The following is a 12177-nucleotide window of genomic DNA, read 5'->3' as shown; positions in this document are numbered from 1 at the left end:
GAAGAGAAAGAAAAAAAAAAAAAGAAAAAAGGAGGACCCCCAACCATAAAGCCTTTCCATGTTCTGAGGCCTAGTGATTCACCTGGTGATTTACTTTTTCTAAACTTTTTCTAACCTTATTGTAACTAATATAATTACTATCATCTATGTTATCATTAAATTTTCCTTCCCTTTTCTTCTCCCTTTCCCCTAAATCCTCTATTCCTCTAAGTTGTGTCTTTATAGCTCCTTCTTAATTTATAAATCAAAATGTGTAACTTTGTGCAAAAACCTAACCATTCACTTTCTCTGACTGTGCTATACCTTATATCGGTCCTATGCATCATTTATATTCCTTTTATTATCCTTTATATTATATATAACAAAAAAACACTCCCCTTATTAAGTAACTTATTTAAGTTATGGAGGCCTAGATTTGGAGTTTGGCGGTAGCCGTGAAAACCAGCGTTAGAGGCTCCTAACGCTGGTTTTAGGCTACCTCCGGTATTTGGAGTCACTCAAAAAAGGGTCTAACGCTCACTTTTCAGCCGCGACTTTTCCATACCGCAGATCCCCTTACGTCAATTGCGTATCCTATCTTTTCAATGGGATTTTTCTAACTCCGGTATTTAGTCGTGTCTGAAGTGAGCGTTAGAAATCTAACGACAAAACTCCAGCCGCAGAAAAAAGTCAGTAGTTAAGAGCTTTCTGGGCTAACGCCGGTTCATAAAGCTCTTAACTACTGTACTCTAAAGTACACTAACACCCATAAACTACCTATGTACCCCTAAACCGAGGCCCCCCCACATCGCTGCCACTCGATTACATTTTTTAACCCCTAATTTGCCGACTTCCACCTACGTTATCCTTATGTACCCCTAATCTGCTGCCCCTAACACCGCCGACCCCTATATTATATTTATTAACCCCTAACCTGCCCCCCACAACGTCGCAGCCAGCTACCTACAATAATTAACCCCTAATCTGCCAACCGCAAAGCGCCGCTACTTAAGTTATCCTTATGTACCCCTAATCTGCTGCCCCTAACACCGCCAACCCCTATATTATATTTATTAACCCCTAATCTGCCCCCCTCAACGTCGCCTCCACCTGCCTACACTTATTAACCCCTAATCTGCTGAGCGGACCGCACCGCTACTATAATAAAGTTATTAACCCCTAATCCTCCTCACTAACCCTATAAAAAATAGTATTAACCCCTAATCTGCCCTCCCTAACATCGCCGACACCTAACTTCAATTATTAACCCCTAATCTGCTGACCGGAGCTCACCGCTATTCTAATAAATGTATTAACCCCTAAAGCTAAGTCTAACCCTAACACTAACACCCCCCTAACTTAAATATAATTTAAATCTAACGAAATTAATTAACTCTTATTAAATAAATTATTCCTATTTAAAGCTAAATACTTACCTGTAAAATAAATCCTAATATAGCTACAATATAAATTATAATTATATTATAGCTATTTTAGGATTTATATTTATTTTACAGGTAACTTTGTATTTATTTTAACCAGGTACAATAGCTATTAAATAGTTAAGAACTATTTAATAGCTAAAATAATTACAAAATTACCTGTAAAATAAATCCTAACCTAAGTTACAATTAAACCTAACACTATACTATCATTAAATTAATTAAATAAAATACCTACAATTACCTACAATTAAACCTAACACTACACTATCAATACATTAATTAAATACAATACCTACAAATAACTACAATGAAATAAACTAACTAAAGTACAAAAAATAAAAAAGAACTAAGTTACAAAAAATAAAAAAATATTTACAAACATAAGAAAAATATTACAACAATTTTAAACTAATTACACCTACTCTAAGCCCCCTAATAAAATAACAAAGACCCCCAAAATAAAAAATGCCCTACCCTATTCTAAATTACTAAAGTTCAAAGCTCTTTTACCTTACCAGCCCTGAACAGGGCCCTTTGCGGGGCATGCCCCAAGAAGTTCAGCTCTTTTGCCTGTAAAAAAAAACAACATACAATACCCCCCCCCAACATTACAACCCACCACCCACATACCCCTAATCTAACCCAAACCCCCCTTAAATAAACCTAACACTAAGCCCCTGAAGATCATCCTACCTTGTCTTCACCTCACCGGGTATCACCGATCGGTCCTGGCTTCAAAATCTTCATCCAACCCAAGCGGGGGCTGGCGATCCATCATCCGGTGGCTGAAGAGGTCCAGAAGAGGCTCCAAAGTCTTCATCCTATCCGGGAAGAAGAGTAGATCCGTACCGGCAACCATCATCTTCCAAGCGGCATCTTCTATCTTCATCCGATGAGGACCGGCTCCATCCTGAAGACCTCCACTGCGGACCCATCTTCATCCGGCGACGTCCAACTGAAGAATGACGGTTCCTTTAAGGGACGTCATCCAAGATGGCGTCCCTCGAATTCCGATTGGCTGATAGGATTCTATCAGCCAATCGGAATTAAGGTAGGAATTTTCTGATTGGCTGATGGAATCAAGTTAAAAGGACAGGGCGGGCCGTGGACTGGATACACTACAAGAGAAATAAATTTATCAGGTAAGCATAAATTATGTTTTCTCTTGTTAAGTTTATCCAGTCCACGGATCATCCATTACTTGTGGGATACCAATACCAAAGCTAAAGTACACGGATGATGGAAGGGACAAGGCAGGAACTTAAATGGAAGGAACCACTGCCTGTAGAACCTTTCTCCCAAAAACAGCCTCCGAAGAAGCAAAAGTGTCAAATTTGTAAAATTTTGAAAAGGTGTGAAGCGAAGAAGTCGCAGCCTTGCAAATCTGTTCAACAGAGGCCTCATTTTTAAAGGCCCAGGTGGAAGCCACAGCTCTAGTAGAATGAGCTGTAATCCTTTCAGGGGGCTGCTGTCCAGCAGTCTCATAGGCTAAGCGTATTATGCTCCGAAGCCAAAAGGAGAGAGAGGTTGTCAAAGCTTTTTGACCTCTCCTCTGTCCAGAGTAAACGACAAACAGGGCAGATGTTTGACGAAAATCTTTAGTAGCCTGTAAGTAAAACTTCAAGGCACGGACTACGTCCAGATTATGCAAAAGACGTTCCTTCTTTGAAGAAGGATTAGGACACAATGATGGAACAACAATCTCGTGATTGAAATTCCTGTTAGAAACCACCTTAGGTAAAAACCCAGGTTGGTACGCAGAACTACCTTGTCTGAATGAAAAATCAGATGAGAATCACAATGTAAGGCAGATAACTCAGAGACTCTTCGAGCCGAGGAAATAGCCATCAAAAACAGAACTTTCCAAGATAAAAGTTTAATATCAATGGAATGAAGGGGTTCAAACGGAACTCCCTGAAGAACTTTAAGAACCAAGTTTAAGCTCCATGGGGGAGCAACAGTTTTAAACACAGGCTTAATCCTAACCAAAGCCTGACAAAATGCCTGGACGTCTGGAACTTCTGCCAGACGTTTGTGCAAAAGAATAGACAGAGCAGAGATCTGTCCTTTCAAAGAACTAGCTGATAAGCCTTTGTCCAAACCCTCTTGGAGAAAGGACAATATCCTAGGAATCCTAACCTTACTCCATGAGTAACTCTTGGATTCACACCAATAAAGATATTTACGCCATATATTATGGTAGATTTTCCTGGTGACAGGCTTCCGAGCCTGTATTAAGGTATCAATGACTGACTCGGAGAAGCCACGCCTTGATAGAATCAAGCGTTCAATCTCCATGCAGTCAGTCTCAGAGAAATTAGATTTGGATGATTGAAAGGACCTTGTATTAGAAGGTCCTGCCTCAGAGGCAGAGTCCATGGTGGAAGAGATGACATGTCCACTAGGTCTGCATACCAGGTCCTGCGTGGCCACGCAGGCGCTATCAGAATCACCGATGCTCTCTCCTGTTTGATTTTGGCAATCAGTCGAGGGAGCAGAGGAAACGGTGGAAACACATAGGCCAGGTTGAAGAACCAAGGAGCTGCTAGAGCATCTATCAGCGTTGCTCCCGGGTCCCTGGACCTGGATCCGTAACAAGGAAGCTTGGCGTTCTGGCGAGACGCCATGAGATCCAGTTCTGGTTTGCCCCAACGATGGACCAGTTGAGCAATCACCTCCGGATGGAGTTCCCACTCCCCCGGATGAAAAGTTTGACGACTTAGAAAATCCGCCTCCCAGTTCTCTACGCCTGGGATGTGGATTGCTGACAGGTGGCAAGAGTGAGACTCTGCCCAGCGAATTATCTTTGAGACTTCTAACATCGCTAGGGAACTCCTGGTTCCCCCTTGATGGTTGATGTAAGCCACAGTCGTGATGTTCTCCGACTGAAATCTGATGAACCTCCGTGTTGCTAACTGAGGCCAAGCTAGAAGAGCATTGAATATTGCTCTTAACTCCAGAATATTTATTGGGAGGAGTTTCTCCTCCTGAGTCCACGATCCCTGAGCCTTCAGGGAGTTCCAGACTGCGCCCCAACCTAGAAGGCTGGCATCTATTGTTACAATCGTCCAATCTGGCCTGCGAAAGGTCATACCCTTGGACAGATGGACCCGAGAAAGCCACCAGAGAAGAGAATCTCTGGTCTCTTGATCCAGATTTAGTAGAGGGGACAAATCTGAGTAATCCCCATTCCACTGACTTAGCATGCATAATTGCAGCGGTCTGAGATGCAGGCGCACAAATGGCACTATGTCCATTGCTGCTACCATTAAGCTGATTACTTCCATGCACTGAGCCACTGACGGGCGTGGAATGGAATGAAGGACACGGCAAGCATTTAGAAGTTTTGATAACCTGGACTCCGTCAGGTAAATTTTCATCTCTACAGAATCTATAAGAGTCCCTAGGAAGGAGACTCTTGTGAGTGGTGATAGAGAACTCTTTTCCACGTTCACTTTTCCATGCGACCTCAGAAATGCCAGAACTATCTCTGTATGATACTTGGCAATTTGAAAGCTTGACGCCTGTATCATGATGTCATCTAGATACGGAGCCACCGCTATGCCTCGCGGTCTTAGAACCGCCAGAAGTGAGCCCAGAACCTTTGTAAAAATTGTCGGGGCAGTGGCCAACCCGAAGGGAAGAGCTACAAACTGGTAATGCCTGTCTAGAAAGGCAAACCTTAGGAACCGATGATGATCTTTGTGAATCGGTATGTGAAGGTAGGCATCCTTTAAGTCCACTGTGGTCACGTACTGACGCTCTTGGATCATGGGTAGGATGGTCCGAATAGTTTCCATTTTGAATGATGGAACTCTGAGGAATTTGTTTAAGATCTTTAGATCCAAGATTGGTCTGAAGGTTCCCTCTTTCTTGGGAACCACAAACAGATTTGAATAAAATCCCTGTCCTTGTTCCATCCGCGGTACTGGATGGATCACTCCCATTACTAGGAGGTCTTGCACACAGCTTAGGAATGTCTCTTTCTTTATCTGGTTTGCTGATAACCTTGAAAGATGAAATCTCCCTTGTGGAGGAGAAGCTTTGAAGTCCAGAAGATATCCCTGAGATATGATCTCCAACGCCCAGGGATCCTGAACATCTCTTGCCCACGCCTGGGCGAAGAGAGAAAGTCTGCCCCCCACTAGATCCATTTCCGGATAGGGGGCCGTTCCTTCATGCTGTCTTGGGGGCAGCAGCAGGCTTTCTGGCCTGCTTGCCCTTGTTCCAGGACTGGTTAGGTTTCCAGGCCTGTCTGGAATGAGCAACAGTTCCCTCTTGTTTTGAAGCGGAGGAAGTTGATGCTGCTCCTTCCTTGAAATTTCGAAAGGCATGAAAATTAGACTGTTTGGCCTTTGATTTGGCCCTGTCCTGAGGAAGGGTATGACCCTTGCCTCCAGTAATGTCAGCAATAATTTCCTTCAAGCCAGGCCTGAATAAGGTCTGCCCCTTGAAAGGAATGTTGAGTAATTTAGACTTTGAAGTCACGTCAGCTGACCAGGATTTAAGCCATAGCGCCCTACGCGCCTGGATGGCGAATCCGGAATTCTTAGCCGTTAGTTTAGTCAAATGAACAATTGCATCAGAAACAAATGAGTTAGATAGCTTAAGCGTTCTAAGCTTGTCAATAATTTAATTCAATGGAGCTGTCTGGATGGCCTCTTCCAGGGCCTCAAACCAGAATGCCGCCGCAGCAGTGACAGGCGCAATGCATGCAAGGGGCTGTAAAATAAAACCTTGTTGAATAAACATTTTCTTAAGGTAACCCTCCAATTTTTTATCCATTGGATCTGAAAAACCACAACTGTCCTCAACCGGGATAGTGGTACGCTTTGCTAAAGTAGAAACTGCTCCCTCCACCTTAGGGACCGTCTGCCATAAGTCCTGTGTAGTGGCGTCTATTGGAAACATTTTTCTAAATATAGGAGGTGGGGAAAAGGGCACACCGGGTCTATCCCACTCCTTGCTAATAATTTCTGTAAGCCTTTTAGGTATAGGAAAAACGTCAGTACACACCGGCACCGTATAGTATCTATCCAGCCTACACAATTTCTCTGGAAATGCAACTGTGTTACAGTCATTCAGAACAGCTAATACCTTCCCAAGCAATACACGGAGGTTCTCAAGCTTAAAGTTAAAATTAGAAATCTCTGAATCAGGTTTCCCCGAGTCAGAGATGTCACTCACAGACTGAAGCTCTCCGTCCTCATGTTCTGCATACTGTGACGCAGTATCAGACATGGCTCTAACAGCATTTGCGTGCTCTGTATCTCTCCTAACCCCAGAGCTATCGCGCTTGCCTCTTTATTCAGGCAATCTAGATAATACCTCTGACAGGGTATTATTCATGATTGCAGCCATGTCCTGCAAGGTAATCGCTATGGGCGTCCCTGATGTAATTGGCGCCATATTAGCGTGCGTCCCCTGAGCGGGAGGCGAAGGGTCTGACACGTGGGGAGAGTTAGTCGGTATAACTTCCCCCTCGACAGAAACCTCTGGTGATAATTCTTTTATAGATAAAGACTGATCTTTACTGTTTAAGGTGAAATTAATACATTTAGTACACATTCTCCTATGGGGCTCCACCATGGCTTTCAAACATAATGAACAAGTAGGTTCCTCTGTGTCAGACATGTTTAAACAGACTAGCAATGAGACTAGCAAGCTTGGAAAACACTTTAAAACAAGTTTACAAGCAATATAAAAAACGTTACTGCGCCTTTAAAAAACACAAATTTTCCCAAATTTTGAAATAACAGTGAAAAAATGCAGTTACACTAACAAAATTTTTACAGTGTATGTAATAAGTTAGCAGAGCATTGCACCCACTTGCAAATGGATGATTAACCCCTTAATACCAAAAACGGAATAACAAATGACAAAAACGTTTTTTAAAACAGTCACAACTGCCACAGCTCTACTGTGGCTTTTTACCTCCCTCAATACGACTTTTGAAGCCTTTTGAGCACTTCAGAGAAGTCATGGATCATGCAGGAAGAAGCTGGATGTCTGTGTCTGTAATATTTGCTGTGCAAAAAAAACGCCAAAATAGGCCCCTCCCACTCATATTACAACAGTGGGAAGCCTCAGGGAACTGTTTCTAGGCAAAATTCAAGCCAGCCATGTGGAAAAAACTAGGCCCCAATAAGTTTTATCACCAAACATATGTAAAAAACGATTAAACATGCCAGCAAACGTTTTAAAATACACTTTTATAAGAGTATGTATCTCTATTAATAAGCCTGATACCAGTCGCTATCACTGCATTAAAGGCTTTACTTACATTACTTCGGTATCAGCAGCATTTTCTAGCAAATTCCATCCCTAGAAAAATATTTTAACTGCACATACCTTATTACAGGAAAACCTGCACGCTATTCCCCCTCTGAAGTTACCTCACTCCTCAAAATATGTGAGAACAGCAAAGGATCTTAGTTACTTCTGCTAAGATCATAGAAAACACAGGCAGATTCTTCTTCTAAATACTGCCTGAGATAAACAGTACACTCCGGTACCATTTAAAAATAACAAACTTTTGATTGAAGAAATAAACTAAGTATAAAACACCACAGTCCTCTTACGACCTCCATCTTAGTTGAGAGTTGCAAGAGAATGACTGGATATGGCAGTGAGGGGAGGAGCTATATAGCAGCTCTGCTGTGGGTGATCCTCTTGCAACTTCCTGTTGGGAAGGAGAATATCCCACAAGTAATGGATGATCCGTGGACTGGATACACTTAACAAGAGAAATCAATACAGATTAGGATTGTCAAAAACCATAAAAGATGAATTAGCCAGAATTGAATTACCTAACACATTAGAGTCTCTGATGTCACTCACTATAACTATTAACCGCCATTTATGCGAAAGAAGATATGAAAGGGGATTCACTGAAACAGGAGCCAAGAAAATATCACCAACATATGCAACCTCTATACTAACTAAACCGTCTGATGAACCTATGGAAATAGGTTTGCTTAAAGGACCTCTAAACCCAGAAAAAAAAAGCTAGAAGACGATTAAACAATCCCTGCATGTACTGTGTATCAAAAGGACATGAAGTTAAGGACTGCCTGAACCTTCTCAGACAAAAGAAGGGTAAGCCACAGTCAAACAGTGTTTGTTAAACCACTAAATCTAGCAATTCAGCTTATTGTATACTTTCCCTTTCTTTGCGGTGGGATCAACATCGAATATCCGCTGAGGCCATTTTAGACTCAGGTGCATGTGGTAACTTAATTTATAATTCTTTTGTGTGTAAAAATAAAATACCACTTAAAAAAAAACAAAAAAACTCCTGTCTCCATAAGAGTAATTGATGGTAATCAGATTTTTACAGGGCCTATTACTCACCATTCCTCTGTCTGTCAGTACCATATCTGGTCATAGAGAACACATATCTTTTGATGTAATTCCTTCACCAATTCCTATTGTCCTTGGTTTACAATGGCTTAAATTACACCAACCTACTATACTTTGGAAATAATTAAAAATGATCTTAGAATCTGACTTTTGCAGTAAAACCTGTTATCCTAATCTTTCCATTTTAAGTGTCGAAGAAATAAAATGACCATGACATGAGAAAGCCTAACGGCGAAATGCGCATCAGGCATATTTTGTGATTCCTTACAGCACCTTATATTGTTTGCTTTATGGTATTAATTGGTCATTTTTGTGGTGACTAAGAATATTTTTACAGTCTATGGATGCACGAACCCAACAAGTTTTAATAATTTAATATTTGTGTTGGTTCTACCTTTATTTAGTTTAATTGGTTTTGGGGACTATGTCCTCTTTTTGTTAATGGCCTTGGTGGAACCAGCATAATGGGACAACCATTGCTGATTGCTCAATAACTGCATCTCTGTCATCTTACTTTAATTATTGGTATATCTTATACTTAGGAATTTTTTGGTGCTGTTTGGATCATATCCACTTTGGATTTTTAAATCATTTTATATTAACATTATCACTTATTTTACTTTATGTGTAATAAAAGTTATGTTTTATATGTCACCTGTCACATAGTCTCCACCTTATAAAACTTTGAGTGCTCTTTATGTGCCTCTTGCCTTATCATGGGGGGAGACTTTAACATACCATTACAATGAAAAATATAAAGAGTGGGCCTTTCTGATGCTCCAGTATAATGTTTGTAATTTAAATTAAAAAAAAAGAAGTTGTTTTGAGTGTGAGGCATATAAGGATAATATAGTGACCAGGCGGACATATAATAAACCAGTTATTAAGCTGTACCTCCCTTCTCCATCTTGTATAACATTGAATTAATGAAAAAGAATCCCTGCTTAAATTATTACTCCAACTCCTTGTTTTTTTTTACGTTTAGGGTGAGATGCATAATAGAAGGTGCCAAATTTAAATTGAAAATATTCAGTTCCCTAACTTTTAAGAAGTGTGTCTCCTGAAGGAGGACTATGTCCCCTTTATATCTTTTAATGTCTGTTAGGGCTATATTACCTTTCCTGGGGGAGTTGAAACCTTTGGCATTGATTGTGAGGATATGCATAAAAATATTGAATTTATGTATATTTGAGTCTGTGGTCATAAGGGTGTAATGTATAGATATTATAATATAGGGATATATCAATGTAGTATTTGAGCTCTTTGTGGTCGTAAAGTTGGAACATAGCAGCACTCCAGTCTGTGAGTTGAACAAGTAATATAAACAAAAAATATTGTGTATACATAGACAAAACATTTGTCATATGTCTAGGTTGAAACAATTGTTAGGGAGGGGGGTAGCTATCTCTCTCCATCTTAGAAAAAGTTATGCAATAACCTGTTATAAAGGACAGTATGATACATAACACCTATAATTGTCCTAGGGCGTCTCTCTATGAGGGTAAAAATGGAAGGGAGTGGTGACATCTGTACAATTTTAATCAAGAGGACTCATGAAACAATAACTTAAATATTCTGGCTATACCACATTATCCTCGCTAAAATAAGATAAGGGTAAAGTATATTTATACATTGTTATAATATAAGTAACCATAAATAGGATAAAGTATATATCTGAAAGTTCTGAGGTTTAGTCCCAGGTATTTTGATCAGTGTATTGTGTTCCCAGTTAGTTAGGAATCTCTGTGTGAGGCCCTGCAACATTTTTTTTTGTGGGGCAAGAAAAAAGGAACATATACCCTTTTACAAAACCTCATATAGTATGTATATGGGGGAGTAAGTATGCTCTATGCAGGATGGTGAGAAACATTCAATGTGTCACATTTTGTGACTCTAAGGTTTGAGTTTAAACTACGTGATTTTAATGTTCCTTCCTTGTCTACCCAATGTGGGGGTTTATAGCAAGAACGTGTTGGCAGTACATTAACTCAGTGGTGAACAGTATTTCTGTTATAATTAGCTTTCAGAAGCATTCATTATAGGGATTTTTCATGTGTCGTGGTCATGTTGGAAGTTGTTCTCTTGGAATAGGTAGGTTCTGTCTCTTCTTTTTTGGTACTGTGGACCATTGCAAATTGTGGTCTGAGGGATGTGGAATTTGTAGTGTAGTTTGGCTTGTAGACTCTGGTTCTAGTGTGTTTGGTGGTTGGTTGATGGTAATGTTCAAGCTTTTAGACAATGTTCCTAGGTCTAATAGGTCTCTGTATATGATATGTTTTTCTGTAACATATTTTCTTTTCTTGAAGAATAGATGTGAGAAACTTTGCTGCTCTTCTCTTTTCTATGGTGGCTGGGCATAGGTTTTGGTATATTTGTATCTTATTAATCTTGGTGTCTAATGGGTTGAGAAGCACTGGCGGTCGTCCATATGAGGTCTTTATCTCTATAGTTTAGAAATCTCACTATGACATCTCTTGGTGGAGCAAATGCTGGAGGTTTGGGCCTTAGAACCCTGTGTGCCCTTTCAATAGAGATTTCCGCAAATTGAGTGGCATGAGTTATTGTGTTGAACTGTTTAATTAGATAAAAGTAGCAAATTGTTCGGGTCTACTTCCTCAGAGATCTCTTAATTCTCAGGTTATTTCGTCTACCTCTATTTTCGAGGTCTTCCACCTTCTCCTGGAGTGATTGTATTGTGGAAGCGTGTTGGGCTAAACAGGACTCTGTCGATGAGACCATGGTATTTATTGTTTCTTGACCCGTTTCTAAGTCCACTGTTCTTGAGCCCAGTTTGTTAATGTCTTCTCTAACTGCAGATAATTCCATTTTTATAAACGTTTTTAGGTCTGCAATATCCGATTTTGATGGAAGCTTTTCAACAATGGTTTGAATGTGGGATAGTTGTTCCTGTGAGGAATAGTTAATAGGAGATGCGTGTTGAGGATCTGTTAGATAATTTTCTTTTGGCATTTTAGATTTATCTTCATCCCTGTGCTCTTGTGTGTTGAAGGAGTTAAAGGGAAAGTGAACCTAGTTTTTTTTCTTTCGTGATTCAGACAGAGCTCGCAATTTTAAGCAACTTTCTAATTTACTCCTATTATCAATGTTTCTTCATTCTCTTGCTATCTTTATTTGAAAAGCAAGAATGTAAGTTTAGAAGCCGGACCATTTTTGGTTCACAACCTGGGTTATGCTTGTTAATTGGTGGCTAAATGCACCCACCCACCATTAAACAACTGCTCATGGTCTGAACCAAAAATTGGCTGGCTCCTTAGCTTAGATGAATTCTTTTTCAAAAAAAGATAGCAAGAGAACAAAGAAAAAACATAATTTATGTAAGAACTTACCTGATAAATTCATGTCTTTCATAGTGGCAAGAGTCCATGAGCTA

Source organism: Bombina bombina, chromosome 6 (assembly GCF_027579735.1).
Source record: "Bombina bombina isolate aBomBom1 chromosome 6, aBomBom1.pri, whole genome shotgun sequence".
Classification (NCBI taxonomy): Eukaryota; Metazoa; Chordata; class Amphibia; order Anura; family Bombinatoridae; genus Bombina; species Bombina bombina.
This window is presented reverse-complemented; position numbering follows the sequence as displayed.